We start from the raw sequence: 16,011 nt of genomic DNA, 5'->3' as shown, positions 1-16,011 counted from the left end.
ACCGAATTCAACTTAAAAATTTAATTACATTAGGAAAGCGTGAAAGAATAGTTTCGTCAGCTTTTTTCAGCACTGTGCCGATTAGAAAGGATGGAGGACTGCTCTAACGACTCCTTCATATTCGACTGAAAAAAAAATTCCAATTCCATTAGGAAACCGTAAAAGAATAGCGTTCGTGTTCCCGACGACCGGTCTGGTCAGGATACAACTTCGGATCCGGCTGCACCGTGTCCTGTCGGGCTGCTTTTGTCGTACGTCGGTTCTCTGGGACCTCTTCTCCCGTTCCCCCCCGCCCCCCGTGGGTGAGATGCATGCGGACACCCGCATCGCTGCATGCACCTAATTATCCGTCCAATGCAGCCTGCCACTGTAGCACTGACTCTTTTTCGGGCCGTGCCGTTTTATCGGTTTCGTTCGGTTATCGCGTTATCTTCCGACGTGTAGGTGTGAGAAAGCTGTGCCGGATTCGGATCGCGATTCAGGACAGATGCCAGGCGTCGTGTATAGCACGTACATAAGTACGCGGCGGATTCACTGGCGCTCGAAAAAAAAAGAAAAAATGTTGCACACAGCTGCGAATGCTGGAGGAAATTCTGTTGACTAAACCGACGCCCGGCTGATAGCAGAATGCTTCCTTCTGTCTGTCGGCGACCGTGCCGGGTACGATAATCTGCCACAAAGCTAAATGATTTTGCCCTGCATTTCTGGACAATCGATTCCGTTTCATCTATTCTAGAGCCTAGTCGATCTATTCTAGATGTATCTCGAATAAGGTAAAAGTACCTACTGTGAGAAGTTTATTTTAAAAGAAAATTAATTATAAAATGAATCGAAATTATTATCGATTTTATTGCAATTATATAGATAGACCAATGTATCTAGATAACGTAATGAACTTTGAAATATTTATTTAATATGGATAGAAAAACAATACGAGGAAAATTGTGAACTACGGGTATGCAATTACAATGTCCCCATTTTGGAACTGGCATGGATTTACAATGTTCCTATTTTGGAACGGGCATTTCTCCTTTAACAAAGAATACACTTTATACATTTTTAATTACAAGCATCGACTTGAATCGTCCGCTGAGTGTAAGATGCGTTCTTTATTATTACATCTTTTAATTTATGCAGGAAGGGTTTAAATGAACAAGTAATTTTCTCTTTCATTCTTTTATATTTGTTAATAAGGAACATATATCCTTTAAAATATAGAACATTAACATTATAAATTTAATCTAAACTGTAAATTATATTCTTTCATTTTTAAACTTCTTTTTATCTTTTCATTTTTTTGTAACTCGAACACTTTTAGCTGCAACTTCTTCTCCTTCTTCTTAATTTAATCTGACCTTGTTATCACTTTCATTTATTATAAATGAACAAAACCACAAGTATAAACAAATGAAACAATAACAAGATAATATAACGAAAATATGAATTGATTCTCACTGAAACAACGAATGTTTACGTTTCGGTAGATAAATGATCGAAATTAGATAAAGCGGTGAACACCAAAAATTAGATAATCGGATAAAGCGTGAAACCTTTCAAACTTCGAACCGAAAATTATTTTCCAAGTTCCATCGCGTTTCCTTAGCTGGCTTCTCAGCTTCGCCTATCATAAAAATTAATATATGGCAAGCATACGCGTACGCGAAAGATCGACAAAGCTATCGTCGAAATGTTGCGATGTCAGTGGAGTTCACACAACGAGATTGCTCGAAGTACGTGGAACGACCGCGTCATGCGAACAAAAGGAGCACACAATGATTTTCTTCGTGTCGAAAATTGGAAGAGGAATGCGTGGATATGACTCGTAGTTTTGCATTCCGAAGATTCGCGAACGTCACGAATGCACGTAGTACCGTAATCCAACGATGACAAACGATTCAGCTTCCCACAGAATCGTTTGCATCGCGTGGAAACAATTGGCACGCACTTTGCGCGGCACGCGAGATTGCCACAAGCACAGTTACTCCGAAGTTATGAATTCAATATCGAATGGTGACACCGGGGCGCCTTCAGCCTCGAAGGGGCTCGTAGAAATGACACACGACAACGATATAATAATTTATTTTTAGGTATCCTGTTCTTTCGTTTGCCGCAACGACGCCGCGCGCGTTTCCTCCAGCGACTTTTTATCGTATAAAAAGAGCTGCACCGCGAGATCGCATACGTATTACAACCCGGCGCGCATAAATCTCGCATACTGTAAAATCATCGCAAATAATGCCACAGACGTTCGCCTCGACGACAAGATAACGCAGTTGCGTCTCACAATAGTCGAACAGGAGGGCGACAAGTCGAAACTAGCCTTTATCGAGTTAAACATCTGATCGCAAAAGCCGATCAGTCTCCGAACTTACGTAGACTCGCGAGAGTTCGGATCAAGGTTACCACGTTTTTTCTTTCTTTTTTTATGAACACACAAGCCCTGTTGTTGCCGGGAGTATCGATTTTTATCCCCGTCTCGTCTCGCTGTAAAAGTTCTTCTTCCCTCGACATTTTTTCCAGCCGAACGTTCGTCGAACATCGCCGATTCCTCGTCGCGAGGAGTCGCGCGATAACGATCGTTCGCTCTAACAATGATGATCTCTGAACCTGTTCTGCTATTCTCGACACTTCGATCATTTTTCTAGAAATCATATTCGCTCCGGCTTCGACAAACAATTACGTAAGCCAGAAGGAAACGCGGGAAAATGCGTCTCCTTTTAGACATTATCGGAGCAACATCGGACAAACGTTGTCTTGTTTCCAATCGATCTTCGGACAGTAGTCGGTCTGCCAAGGCCGGCGGCCGCCTTGCTAAGGGAGAAAACGCCGGCTTTCCGGTCGAACACTAAATTAGGAACTCTCTGCCAGCTGTCAGCGAAAATCCGACTTCGAAACTCGCGGTTCGAAGCCGAGAATGGAACTATCCGTGTGCACCGATCGAACACACGGGAAATGCCCTACTGCTTTTAGCATAACTCGAGAGACGTACCGTCCATGTTTCTCGCACGGTCTTCCGCGGACACGTGTCAAGGAGCAATTAGAATTCGCGAGGTATGCCCGGAATGATCCGTTGCGTGCAATCGTCGACGGCGTTGAGTAACAAACAAAACGAGGAACTCGTCGGCGCGGTCGTGCCAGGAAACCGCGAGAGCACCGCGCGGCTTCACCCGCCGGTTATATTAATTAGGCGACTTTTATCCGACGAATTTCTGCCCTGGTAAGCAGCCACTGCCGTTTTAGCCGGGTTACCGTTGTCGCGAGCCTTTCGAATCTCGTTTCGCAAAAAGAGAAAGAGCCCGGCTCGTCACCGAGCACACAAGCTCCGTCCTCTGCCTCGCAGCTCGCTTTCGGCTTCGTCCAGAGGCCGCGCGGCTTTATTGGCCAGAACTCATTAGAGGCTAAGTCGCCATCGAATGCAGACGGAATTGCCCGCTCAAGGATAGATCGAGCTGATTTCAGGGAATCCGCCCGGCCGTCCCGTCCATTAGGCGAATTAAATAATCCTTCGCGATCGAACGCCGCCTGTGCTTTACGCACGCGGTTTTCCTCTTCCCGCGACGCAATGGTCGCAGAATCGTCGGCCCTCCGGGCTTCCCGGCCATTCGTTCTGGTTATTATTCGATGGAAGCTGCTCTTTTAAATGCTGCTTCGATGGTATTACACCTGGCCGTTCGTTTTGAAATATTGTTGCTTGAGTTTTTGTTGAGCGGAGAACCTCGAGAAGTGTCCTTTCGTAAATTAATATTAACAGTGTTTAATTCAGCCTTATTTATTTCACATTGTTCCGATTTAATTACATTTTTACACTGCATTAAGTTCTATTTTTATTAGATATGTCTTCTTGTTTTCTAGAAATGGTAGATTTAAAATATTAGAAGAATTTATTGAGCGGAGAACATGGAGAGCGGTCCTTTTTTAAAATGATTTTAACAGTGATTATTCAGTCTTATTTATTTCACATTATTTCGACTTAATAACATTTTTCTACTGCATCACGTTCTATTTTTACTAAAAATGTCTTCTCGTTTTCTAAAAATGATAAACTTGAAATATTAGAATTTATAGAGCGGAGAATCTCTAGAAGTGTCCTTTCATAAATTAATTTGAACAGTGTCTAATTCAGTCCGATTTATTACAGTCTGTTTTAGTCGAACGACATCTTTCAATATAAACAAAGTTCTCATTCGATTAACCACGCTCTTACATTTTATAAAAGCGATCTACTTGCGTTTACGCTCCAAAAATTCGAAGGAGGAGAAGTTGTGCAACATATAAAATAGAAATGTGCTTACGTTCTATATTTCACTCGCCGGTTTCGCCGCGCGAAACCTTCGGTCTATCGCCGGATTATTAAACACCCGAGTGTTTAAATGCTGATAAGAAATCGCTGGCAGCGATCTACGCTATTATAAAACGAGCGCGGCTGTTTCGCAGATTCGATTATACAACGTTACCCCCGCCGCATAGCGCTCATTGAATTTTAATAGAAAAAAAAGCGCACTTTCGTCGACTCTTTACTATAGAACGCGAAATTCCATCGCGATAATTCTAGGGCACGCTGACAAATCGGTGAGAGAGTCTTGCTAACGGAGCTGTGGTATGACCGATGCGATTAACGTGCGATTTCTCCGCGAGGTTTCGAGACAGAGAGACGATTTTCGAACGAGCCAGGCACCGTTGCAGATTTCACGGGACTTTTACCGCGATTGGACGAGTGAACATCGAAGAGAACAGATACATATTCCGGTTTCGGCGGCGCCGCCTCGGGAGATCCGCCGTCGGCCATCTTGTCGGATTTAGTAATTCCGGCGTTCGGACGTTGCATAATGGGAGCAGCGGTTCCGAGACACGGTTCGCGATATCGTAACGGTGCACCGTCACAGTACTACGATCGTAAAAAACGCCAACTGATTATGTGGCGAAGTTCGGCCCGATACACCTGGCTCGTAATCGCGTTTGCCACGCGCTTGAATCAATAGGCACCCGCGGGAACGGAGCCGGAGCCGAGAGTTCTCTGTGCCGCTCGTTAGGATTTGACTCGGTTAGTATTAAAGTCGTCCCGTTTTGAATTCAGTATAATACCATGCACCGTTGCCGGGGACCGAATGATCGAGGCGCCGTTTCGATCGAAACGACGCCCGCCACGGGCTGACCTTTGACGACCGAACAATTGTTAATGCTGCCGCGCTCGGTTCCACGGTTTATACGACCATAACTCCGGGAAGCAAACACTTCGTTGTGCTGCGAAACCCTTGCCATTACTAACAGTCGCCCTTTCAACTTTCTTCTTCTTCGACTTCGGGCACCAGAAACTGGCTTGGCGGCGCTCTTACGATTTCCGCAGGCCGATTCTAAAAACGAAGTCGTTCCTTGAAATTGCCGAGTTTTCTTCGGCCTCGGCCCTCGTAAATTTTGTCACGGCGCCGCACGTTTTGCAGACAACAATTCGACGAACGATACCGTTCCCCGAGTAACTGCCGAGTTTTCTTCAATTTTTGCCCTCGTAAATTTCCCCCGCGATATTGTATGTTTTATAGGATAATTCGAAAAACGAGATCGTTCCTTGAAATCGCTGAATTTTGTTCGCTCTTAGTCGTCCGTAAATTTTGCCACGACGCTGCTGTATGTTTTATTGGATAATTCGTGAAACGATATCGTACCTTGAAATTGCTAAATCTTGTTCGGTTACAGTCCTCGTAAATTTTCTCACGATTCTTGTATGCTTTATTAGGATAATAGGAAACATAAGATCGTTCCTTGGAAAATCGCGAAATTTTGTTCAGTTTTAGTCGCCATAAATCTTGACAGGACGGTCGATGCTCGGTGGCATAATTTGAAAGGCGATGTCGGTTCGTTCGAGTCGTCAAATTTCGTTCACGTTAAGTCCGCATCAATTTTGTCATCGTACTCTACGTTTCCGAGGATAATTCGGAGAACGATGTTGCTTGCGTGAGAGTCGCTGGATTTTGTTCAGTTTCAATCCTCATCGATTTTGTCGCGATACTTTATGCTTTAGAGATTCGAGGATAATTTTACGGAACATTGTTGCTAGTTGAAGTCATTGGACTTTCACGCTGGTGTATCACTATTTATTGAAAAAAAGCTGACCCTTCGAATCATTAGAAATTGTTTTACGCAGGAGCGATTTATTTGTTCGTTAAATTCTGCGTTATCGTAGAACAATTTGAACGAGTTGCTCGAAATTGCCAGAGTCTTTGTTCGATTTAAAATGTCACGAATTGGTTCGTGAGATTTCGCGTTCCAACAGAACATCTCAAAAAAAAATGTTAAACAGAGAAGCAGAAAACATACAGTATTCTAATCAGTAAATTTATCGTTTCTTCTCCACAAAAAGAAACCATCTGTGAGGAGGATTCCTGTCAAGTTGAGCACGAGGCAACAAAGTATGATTAATATTTCTGAAAGTTAAATCGCCGCTATTTAGTCGCTCGACCGGAACTCGTAATAAAGAACCGTTTTAACCTGAATTCCTGCGCCGTCGTTTTCCGGACAGATTAATAATTCCGATACATAGATTTTATTTCTGGAGCATCAGCCGGCAGTCCCGAAGCTGCCAATAAGCCGGGCCGGTTGACAGCGGGATCGACGCTGTCGCGCGTTTCAACGAGGATCCCCAGAGCAAATGCCATTAGTTTCGCCTGAAATCTTACGGACATCGTTCTATTATCGCGTAACATCGATCTAGAACACGGCCGTGCCGTGCAGCCATCGTTTTCGCAGCAACGAAAAATCGTTTCGAAAGCTGGTGCCAGCGACGTAATGGACTTGCTCGTTAACGGTCGAACGAGAATCGAAAGTGATCCCTCGAGAAAAGAGTAAGAAAACACGAAAATCAGAGTGTTAGAAAATCAGAGTTCCTCGAATTGTGCAGCTTTGGGCCGCAGCGAGGAAGTGCAAATCGCTTGAACGATCGTAAATCGAGCCCCTTTTGTATGCTGTAGAAAGGTTCAAGGGCTCGATAGGGCATTTTGATCATTCTCCGTGCCGTCGTTAGCAGAGAACCCATGCTTTCAGACCTTGTCCCTTTCTTCGGTAGGAAACAGCTTTACCGTTTCAACCGTTTTACAGTTTAATACCACGCATAGCGTTCGATCCACGAGACGAAAGACAGAAATCCGAAGTACAAGATGGAAAAGTCTTGTATGAAAACGATTTAATTGTCGGACCACTTCTTTGAAAGTTCATCGCTAATAAAAAAAGAAGATAATGAACTTTGTCGCAGGGGTTACTGCGACGGTTTATATAAAATAATCCGAGAGTTTTTTTGGTTTTTATATAACGAGAACTTTAATATAACTTGTAACAAAAGGCGATGAGGTACAGTGTGTAGAAGGTAAAGGTAAACGAGTGACGGATGATACAGAAATATGAACACGTTGAGAGTCGGAGGAAAACTTGCTAACTGACTTCTCGGTCGAGAGGTTCTCGTATTTATTGGTAAGGGAAAGTCCTTGGGAAGGGCGAAGGCCTTTCCCGAAGATTTTCCGACCGGGGTGATCCGGGACCTATGGTCCGAAGCTGTGTCCCAACGTTTTTATTGTTTTATTGGGGTGTGTACGCCTTGCGTCGGGGAAACCCGAAAAAGGCATATGCACACCCCGCTTTTGAAGGACGTGTCTTTTTATGTCTGGTCCGCCACAGAACGATATAGAATGATAATTTTTCTTTGGAGAAAAATTGTTGTAAAAGATATTGACGACTTTATCACATTTTATAAAGGAACCTGAAAAAGTAATAGCACAATTCTAGATCGAAAATGAATCTCAGTTTATGAGAATGAATTTAAAGAGAAATGAATTATTTTAATTTTATCCCCTAAAATCCTCAATACTGTAGGATCGATGAGCCGAATTCGTTTATAGTCCACGTCTGTTTATTTCAACTCATTTTTCTTCCTTTATAATGAAGAATTCATTATGCAAAAAATTATTCCTTAAATTAAAGATGCGAGCATGCGCTTGAAAACAAGCGAACCATTTTGAAACGATTTTAATTATTCTGTTATTCCATTATTCCATTAGACTGTGAATTAGAGTTAATCCAAAGGTGTCCTATTTTCGTATCCCTTTTTAAAATCATTCGCTCCTTGCAATGGCACAGTGCTCTGCGGTTACGATTCAAGGTTCCATCAGTCCTTTCTGAAAGTTGGCAACCGGCAGCCGACGTCGGATAAATCAGTGTATGTGTTTCAAATACAGAAGTGAAATCTATATTACCTATACTTACACGTCAAATAAATATTACGTTAAATAGTAACCTAATGTGATTACAATAAATACCCGCAATTGTTTCGAATTTACCAATGTATCACAGTTTAAGTATCATCGGTCTCCGTCGATATTTTCGTGTTACCGTTGAAGCATTGCTTTACTGTGCTCTGCCAACAACTTTTGAGGTCACTAATAGTCGCATTAAGTACTTCAGATATACCCGCTGACAGGTACAAGACTGTCGTTTGAACTTGTGCGTTTCAAACGTTCTTCAACGATTATTTGATACATTTAATTGTGCTTCGTAACCTATTTCAGAAAGTTCTGGCCGCGTTTCGAGCTTCAAAATGTTATCCGCAGGAATATACCGAAATCGAGAAATTGAATTTAGACGACGAATACTTATTTCACCGTCCGATAATTTGATCCCGAACAAATGCATATAACAAACGATCGAAAGTACAATATATCGTTCATTGTTCTCGTTATTAAAGTCTTCGATACACCAATCTAGTTTTCTCAGTTCAAAAAAGTATCGATCACTAGATCGTGAATTTCTGTGCAAAATAGAAATATTCTGCATCGATTTCGAAGAAATAGAAACTAAATAGCACGTTCATTCGTTCGTTAATCGCTTTAATAGATTCAAAACGACACACTGACATTTCAACGATGGATTTACGGAGCACCGAAGGCAGCTGTTTTACATCACTCTATAAAAATAACAATAAGCCATTTATCCCGATTTTTAATTATATTAGATTAAAAAGTTAATGACCCGCCATTTTTTTCAATGAGTTCCGAAAACTTAACGTTGAAAATCTTTCAATCTTCCTGCCGTTCGAAATCGCAACCACCGAATTTCACCGTAAACGCCCCGTAATATCGTCAGGTCTACGGATCGCTGTAAAAAGAAATCGTCGAAGGGTTAACACCGCGTTTTAAATGCTGCCGTTTTGTCGTCGAAAGGTAGTCGAAATAGCACGTTCATTCGTTCGTTAATCGCTTTAATAGATTCAAAACGACACACTGACATTTCAACAATGGATTTACGAAGCACCGAAGGCTGCTGTTTTATATCACTCTATAAAAATAACAATAAGCCATTTATCTTGATTTTTAAGCGAGCGTTGCCGTATAACATTTGCTAGAATAGTATTACCTTAAATTAAAAAGTTAATGATCCGTCGTTTCGACGAGTTCCGAAAACTTAACGTTGAAAATCTTTCGATCTTCCTGCCGTTCGAAATCGCAACCACCGAATTTCACCGTAAACGCCCCGTAATATCGCCAGGTCTACGGATCGCTATAAAAAAAGAAATCGTCGAAGGGTTAACACCGCGTTTTAGATGCTGCCGTTTTGTCGTCGAAAGGTCACGCCGCGACCGTTTTAGCTTCCGGAGAGGTTGGCGAGGGCTGTTACTTCGCCGGGGTGGGAAACTCTGTATCCGTGGAAAAATGACCCCGCTCGTCGGCGTGACCTATTGCCGTCGAGAGAAGAGGAGTCGTCAGAGGGGTCGTCGAACGGCCCGAAAATAAGATGGCGGCGGCGGCGGCGGCGTAGTTCCGCGGTGGCCGTTAGCGATTTTCTATAAAAGCCGTGCGGCCGACCTTGGCGTCGTATCAACAGCTTTTTACGCGGAAGAAAGCGCGGGTATTCCTGTCCACGTAAGCCCGCGGTCTTCCGCGACCGATTCCTCCGATAATAGCAGCCTTAAAGTCAACCGTCGGGGGTCGGCCGTGCGCGGGAAAACTTCGTTCGACAATCGATGCCGCCGCCACTGCCCGCCGTGTTCCGCCGCACAGGCCGCGCGGCGCAAGACCAGAGGCATCAATTATAAATGCCCGATTGTGTTCCGCCTCCCCTGTCCGCGCTTAAACGAGGTTGTTCCGAGCCCCGGCGTAACGTCGTTTCGGGCTAAAAATTGCATTGTCACCTGGTCAATCGGTCCTCGAATCGGAACGGTTAACGCTGTTACACACCGCCGCCGCCTCCTCCTCCACCACCACCTCGCGCCGATTCGCCGCGGTGCACGGCCGTTTTATGCACGTCGCGTGCACCGGCCGAATTGGGCTGGCACGAAAACGCTTGATCGCGCGGCGGCCGAATGTTTATTAAAACAATCGAGTCCTTCGGCCGCCGGCTACCCAATTGTCGAGCAAGAACTCTGTGGCCGCTTAATTAGCGCCGCGTTGCCGGTGCTAACGAGAATGTGTGCGTGTGTATGTGTATGTGCGTCTGCTGCGGGAAACTCACCTGTCCCCCACCCCCTCCCCGCGGCGGCCACGTGCGCGATTATCGGCGCGACCTTGCCGATAATTTTGGCGGACACGCCGTTCGGTTTTGAATATCGTGTAATTTCGGAGTGCGCGAATTTTCCGCCGAGGCACGTGTGCCGAGGAGAGAAAGAGAGAGAGATAGGAGAAAGGGAGACGAGCAAGGAGAATGGAGAGAGAATGCTGCAATTTAGTCGTTACGGAGACCGGCCGCGGCGAACAACATTGGATAATAGTCGCCGTGCGTCGTTCGACAATTTTCACGCTTTGAATTTCATGCAGTACCGTTGAACCCTGTTCGACGACACGTCTCTGATGCGTCATTTTTGGAATCGATGCGATTTTTTCCCGTTTTAGTTTTAGATCCGGATCATAATTTTTTGGTCGGATTTTCTTACGTTTCATTTGTGCTTTCTCTTGCGATTAAAGCGACTAAAAAATAGGTGAACAGGTCTGGATCATAGTTTTTGAATTTTTTCCCTGATTAGAAACAATTAGAAAATAAATAGATGTATAGGGGGGTGTAGTATTTGGAGTGGAATCAATTTTGGAGACATTTTATTTGCTTTCTTCCTTTTTTCAATCGGAGAAAAGGTAAACGATTCAGGACTGTAATTGTTATCTACATTTAATTCGTAACAGTTTTATCCGTATCTCTCCGATTAGAGGCAATCAAAGATTAAGAGAAGATAGGTGACAGGAAGCAGATTCGACGAGCGTGGGTTAAATGTCGAATATGTCTTCGATTCGAACGACATTCACGGTGTGTGACGTTCAGATAAAGCGTTATTATTACCATCGACGTCATTATTATGCAATTCCAATAGATATTACTTTATCGACCGCCGCAAAATGCGAAGAGAGCCAAGGCTGAGGGACTGTTAAATAAATAAACATCGTCGCGACCGCGCTCCGGCGACAGTTTTTAGCTGAAAGATCGCGCATCGGACGAAATTAATTTTTGATAAAGCTCCAGCCGGATTGATAACATTGTAGACGAAACGAAGACGGGTACATTTTGCACGGTGTCGTCGATTGCGTGAAACGTTTTATCCAGAACCGGGGAAAAAGTGTCGCATTCCAAAATGGCGTCCGGTTGTGTCACGCCGATGAAAGTCATCGAGAACGATAGATGCAATAATCTGAGCGTGTTCGGAAAAATTGTCTGCGATGCTTCCGTATACAATTATTCACCTTCGGCTCTATCTCTTCGCATTCTTTTATCTGTCACCGACACTCCCGAGACATCTAATCTCGTTGCAACGAATCGAACAGATATTACACACCGATACACAAAGCGACTGTTGTTTCGTTGAAAGGATTAAAGTCGACTACGACGCTCGTCAAATCATGAAGTATCCGCGAGCCGCTAGACACGATAACAATATCCGACCGCGTATTCGTAGACAATTATTTTCTTGTTAAATGTAGAGCTATGACGCATTTCAGATACGTACTTTGTTTCAGAATGTTCGAGATTTGATAATAAATACTTTTGTTGGCGATTACTGGATATATTTATATATCTGAAGAAATCTGAATTATTTATTATTATATTATATATATAATATATTTATTATTATATTATATATATAATATATTTATTATTATATTATACATATAATATATTTATTATTATATTATATATATAATTTATTTTTATAAATCTGAAGAAATGTATATATATATATATATATATATATATATATATATATATATATTCTTCAGATTTATTTTGTCATAGATCCATAATTATTCTAAATTTGTCCAGTGGCCGTAGAATTAATAGGCAGAATGTATTTCAATGATAATTCATATTAACTACTAAATTATATATATACATGCACAATAATAATCAGCATTTCCCCTTCGATTTTAATACAGCCGCATCTTTATGCATTGTTTTATCCTGTCTATTATTTTGGAACGATTTCGCCAAATATCTAGAATTTTATTATTTGCATCATCTATTGCGGTAACAGCTGCACACATGTACGTTCGCATTGCACAAAATAATATATAAATAATTAATATGTACGCTATCTAATACTATCAGGTCCCGAAAAAGGTGGCGAAAAATTTGGAAAATTGCGCGATTCCGGGAAGAGAAACGCGATCGCGTCGAATGGAGCCTAAGAACACGCGGATCGAGCCGAGAAGAGCGGCATGCTATCGTCCCGAATAAAATCGTCGTCGCGAATGATCCACGAGTCGAAGCACGCGTCGGCCAGGTCGAACTATTATTTCGAAGACGCGGCCGGTTGAATAAAAATCGGCCAACAACGCCGCGCGCATCCGTGTAGAATCGTGTAACCGCAGCTCGGATCCGCGATAACGAACACACGCATCGTCAACATATGTACACACCGTCCCGTGATATTCTCCGGTTGCCGCATGCCGACACGCCTGATAAAGCGTCGTTTTCCTTGGCTCTCCCCGCCCTGCCCCCGTCGCCCACGCGATTTTTTTTTCATAACCGACGTCGAATTTCACGCGGCCGTAACCGGAATTTCGCAACGTCGCAGAATCGTCCGGCGTCGTTTATCGCGCTTTATCGGACGCTCCGGGACCCGCGGCTAGTTTGCCGAACGGCCGGATCGAGTTACGGTGTCCCGTGATCGAATCGAAAATTTACGATTGCCAGCCGCGGCGGCGAGGGATTACGATTCACCGTCGATCTCGAGACCAGAGAACTGTCCTCTAGCTCTAACGAGATTCAGCGTTCGACCTTGATCGGCGAACTTCCCTAACGTGGGTAGCGCGCGCGGAGGCCACGAAAACTCAATTTTCTCCCCTTCCCCGGCTGCTGCACCGCCGCTCGCTTCTGCGGGTCACGGCCAAGGGGAGCAGCACGCCGTTATAGTCATAGGGGCAGGACCCATCCGGTTTCCTTCTCGAGATCCATTATGTCTGCCAGCCGCCAGCCACTTCCCGCGTGTTGTCCCCCTTTCTCTCTCCCGTCGAGGTGAAAAAAGGCGCATAATCGGCCGGCGATTCGGCACGGTGCGTTCTGTTCCGCAGGACACACCAGGAACACACTCGGAGGGCTGCAGACGGAGCATCGATCGCGCCGACACGGGCTCGTCCGGCGCTGTTTCTGCTACCCTCGCGAGGACTACGATCCTCCCCATTCACCCCCGGAACCGCCGTGCACACGGCGCCGCGCTCGATTTTCAATTTTTACGCCACCCGCGAGACCGCTCTTTCGCTCGGAACACGCCGATTGATTTATTAAGATCGTTCGGAAAGTTCGCCACGAATCTGTTATACCTATGCGAATTCGATGAAACGTACTCTTTCCGTACAAACCGATCAGTTCGCTTCTTCGCGTTCCGACGGAGTTTCGAAGCTCGGAATTCCATCGTGAAAGATTCCATCGTCGGCTGCGACTTATAAACATCGGCTCTTTGACGTTTCCTCGGATGAAACGGTGCCAACTATCGGCCATATCGTCTCGCAGCTACGAGACGCGATGGTTGTTTCGTTGCACGCGTTGTACGATGCTTCGGCGATTCTTCCCGATTGGATGCACACTGTTGCATTCTTTGCGACACGCTGGATGTTCGACACAGGATGTCGATTGTTGGATGCAGTCTGTGCAAGCGAAATAATTTATGGGAAGCGGATCTGTTTTTAGGCGTGTTGTCGCTGAATTTTTATGCAGGATAGGATAATTGTCTGCGTTAATCGCGAGATAAGAGGGAGCTAATAATTTCGATGAGTTGGAATTACTGTGAGATGATTTCAAGTTGTACTGTCTTTGTTCTACTGTTCTGTTCAATTGTTTTGTTCTACTATCTTGTACACTATTTTGTTCTACCGTTTTATCCTATTGTTTAACTCTGCTGTCTTGTTGTATCGTTTCGTTCTGCTGTCTTCTTGTACTGTTTTGTTCTACTGCCTGCCTTGCTCAGCTATTTTGTTTTATTGTTTTGTTCAACCGTCTTATTGTACTGTCTTGTTCCATCACTTCTTTAACTCTACTGTTGATAATACTGTAATTTAATACTCTACTGTTTTGCTCTATTGTCTCATTATACTGTCGTGCTGCACTATTTTGTTCTAATGCCTGCCTTGTTCAACTATTTTCTTATACTGTCTCGTTCAACTGTCTTGTACTGTCTTGTTCCACCACTTTGTTCTACTGCTTTGTTCTATTGCCAGTTCTACTGCCTTGTTCAACAATCTTGTCGTATTGTCCTGTTCTACTGTTCCATTCCATTGTCTTGCTCCACTCAAAAAAATCCGCCGTCTAATTATCATTGCACACGGCCATCGACTGTACGAAGTGTATCCTCGCTGCAAGCAAAAAAGCGCTTCAAGCAATTCTCCGGAAGAAAAATTTGCGGTAACAGAAACTCCGGAAACCGCGATCCCCCGAATAAAAATCATTGCTTAACATCACAACGGTCGTGCCTGATGTAGCATAAACAACGTAGCGTGAAGCTTCTTTACGATCAACTGAAGTGAGACAGGAAACAAAAAAAGATCAGAAATGGATCGTTGATTCGGCTGATCTAGTTCCAGTTACGGATCTAGGAGGAAAGCCCGAAAGGGAAGCGGACACGGAATTATCGACGAACAGGTGTTTCGTAATAGCGTCGCGATAAGTGGAGCGCAGGAAGATGGCGGGAATCCCCGCAAAAGAAACGGCCTAAGGAGATTGATGGCGTTTCACAGAGCTCACGCAAATTGCATTTAATCGTGCCGCGCTTGAAACATGCCGACAGCGCACGGTCACTGTTGCGTTTCTATGAAAGAACTATCGACCCGCAGAGAGAGATAGCGAGAGAGAGAGAGAGAGAGAGAGAGAGAGAGAAGGGAGTGAGAGAGGGAGAGGGAGAGTGAGAGAGAGAGAAAGAGAAGGAGAGAGGGAGGGAGTGAGAGAAAGAGAGAGAAAAAGAGCGATGGAGAGAGAAAGAGAGAGAAAAAGAGCGATGGAGAGAGAAAGAGAGCGAGCGATAGAGAGAAAGAAAAAGAGCAAGAGAGCGAGCGAGAGAGAGAAAGAGAGCAAGAGAGCGAGCGAGAGAGAGAAAGAGAGCAACAGAGCGAGCGAGAGAGAGAAAGAGAGCAACAGAGCGAGCGAGAGAGAGAAAGAGAGCAACAGAGCGAGCGAGAGAGAGAAAGAGAGCAACAGAGCGAGCGAGAGAGAGAAAGAGAGAGGGAGAGAGAGAGAGAGAGAGAGCAAGTATGTGTAAGCAGACGACTTCCGTCTAACCGGAGAATTTGCAATTCCGACCCAGGAAGGCACGGCATGTTCCATTGATATCATTCTCGAGCGTTCTCGTGGCCGGTAAACATTGTTTTTTCATCGAGAAACATTTCTAAAGTTACCTGAGGCTTACGTAATCCCGGCATTGGCACACTGGGATTTTGGGAATATCAAAGGCGCGCCAACGCCGCGCGAGGGTGGTCGCGCGAGAAAGGGGATGATTCTTTCAAAGGACAACATCGTACTTTCCTCCACAATCCGAAACGGATCGAGCTGGTAATTGATGCGAAG

General features: G+C 44.3%; 1 protein-coding gene and 1 long non-coding RNA gene across 3 annotated transcripts in view; one reads left to right on the top strand and one right to left on the bottom strand.

Moving 5' to 3' along the window:
• Window positions 1–16,011, top strand: part of Ndf (Nucleosome-destabilizing factor) — a 56,487-nt gene that overhangs the window by 19,678 nt on the left and 20,798 nt on the right. The gene's annotated exons all lie outside the window — the stretch shown is intronic.
• On the bottom strand, window positions 9,222–10,254 carry LOC143259158 (uncharacterized). The gene is made up of 2 exons (XR_013032982.1): window positions 9,394–10,254; window positions 9,222–9,315 (listed from the first exon to the last, which is right to left on the bottom strand). It is a non-coding gene; the product is annotated as an uncharacterized LOC143259158 (long non-coding RNA).

Source organism: Megalopta genalis, chromosome 3 (assembly GCF_051020955.1).
Source record: "Megalopta genalis isolate 19385.01 chromosome 3, iyMegGena1_principal, whole genome shotgun sequence".
Taxonomy (NCBI): domain Eukaryota; kingdom Metazoa; phylum Arthropoda; class Insecta; order Hymenoptera; family Halictidae; genus Megalopta; species Megalopta genalis.
Note: the sequence above shows the minus strand (reverse complement) of the source record. Positions and strands in the feature narration are given on the sequence as shown.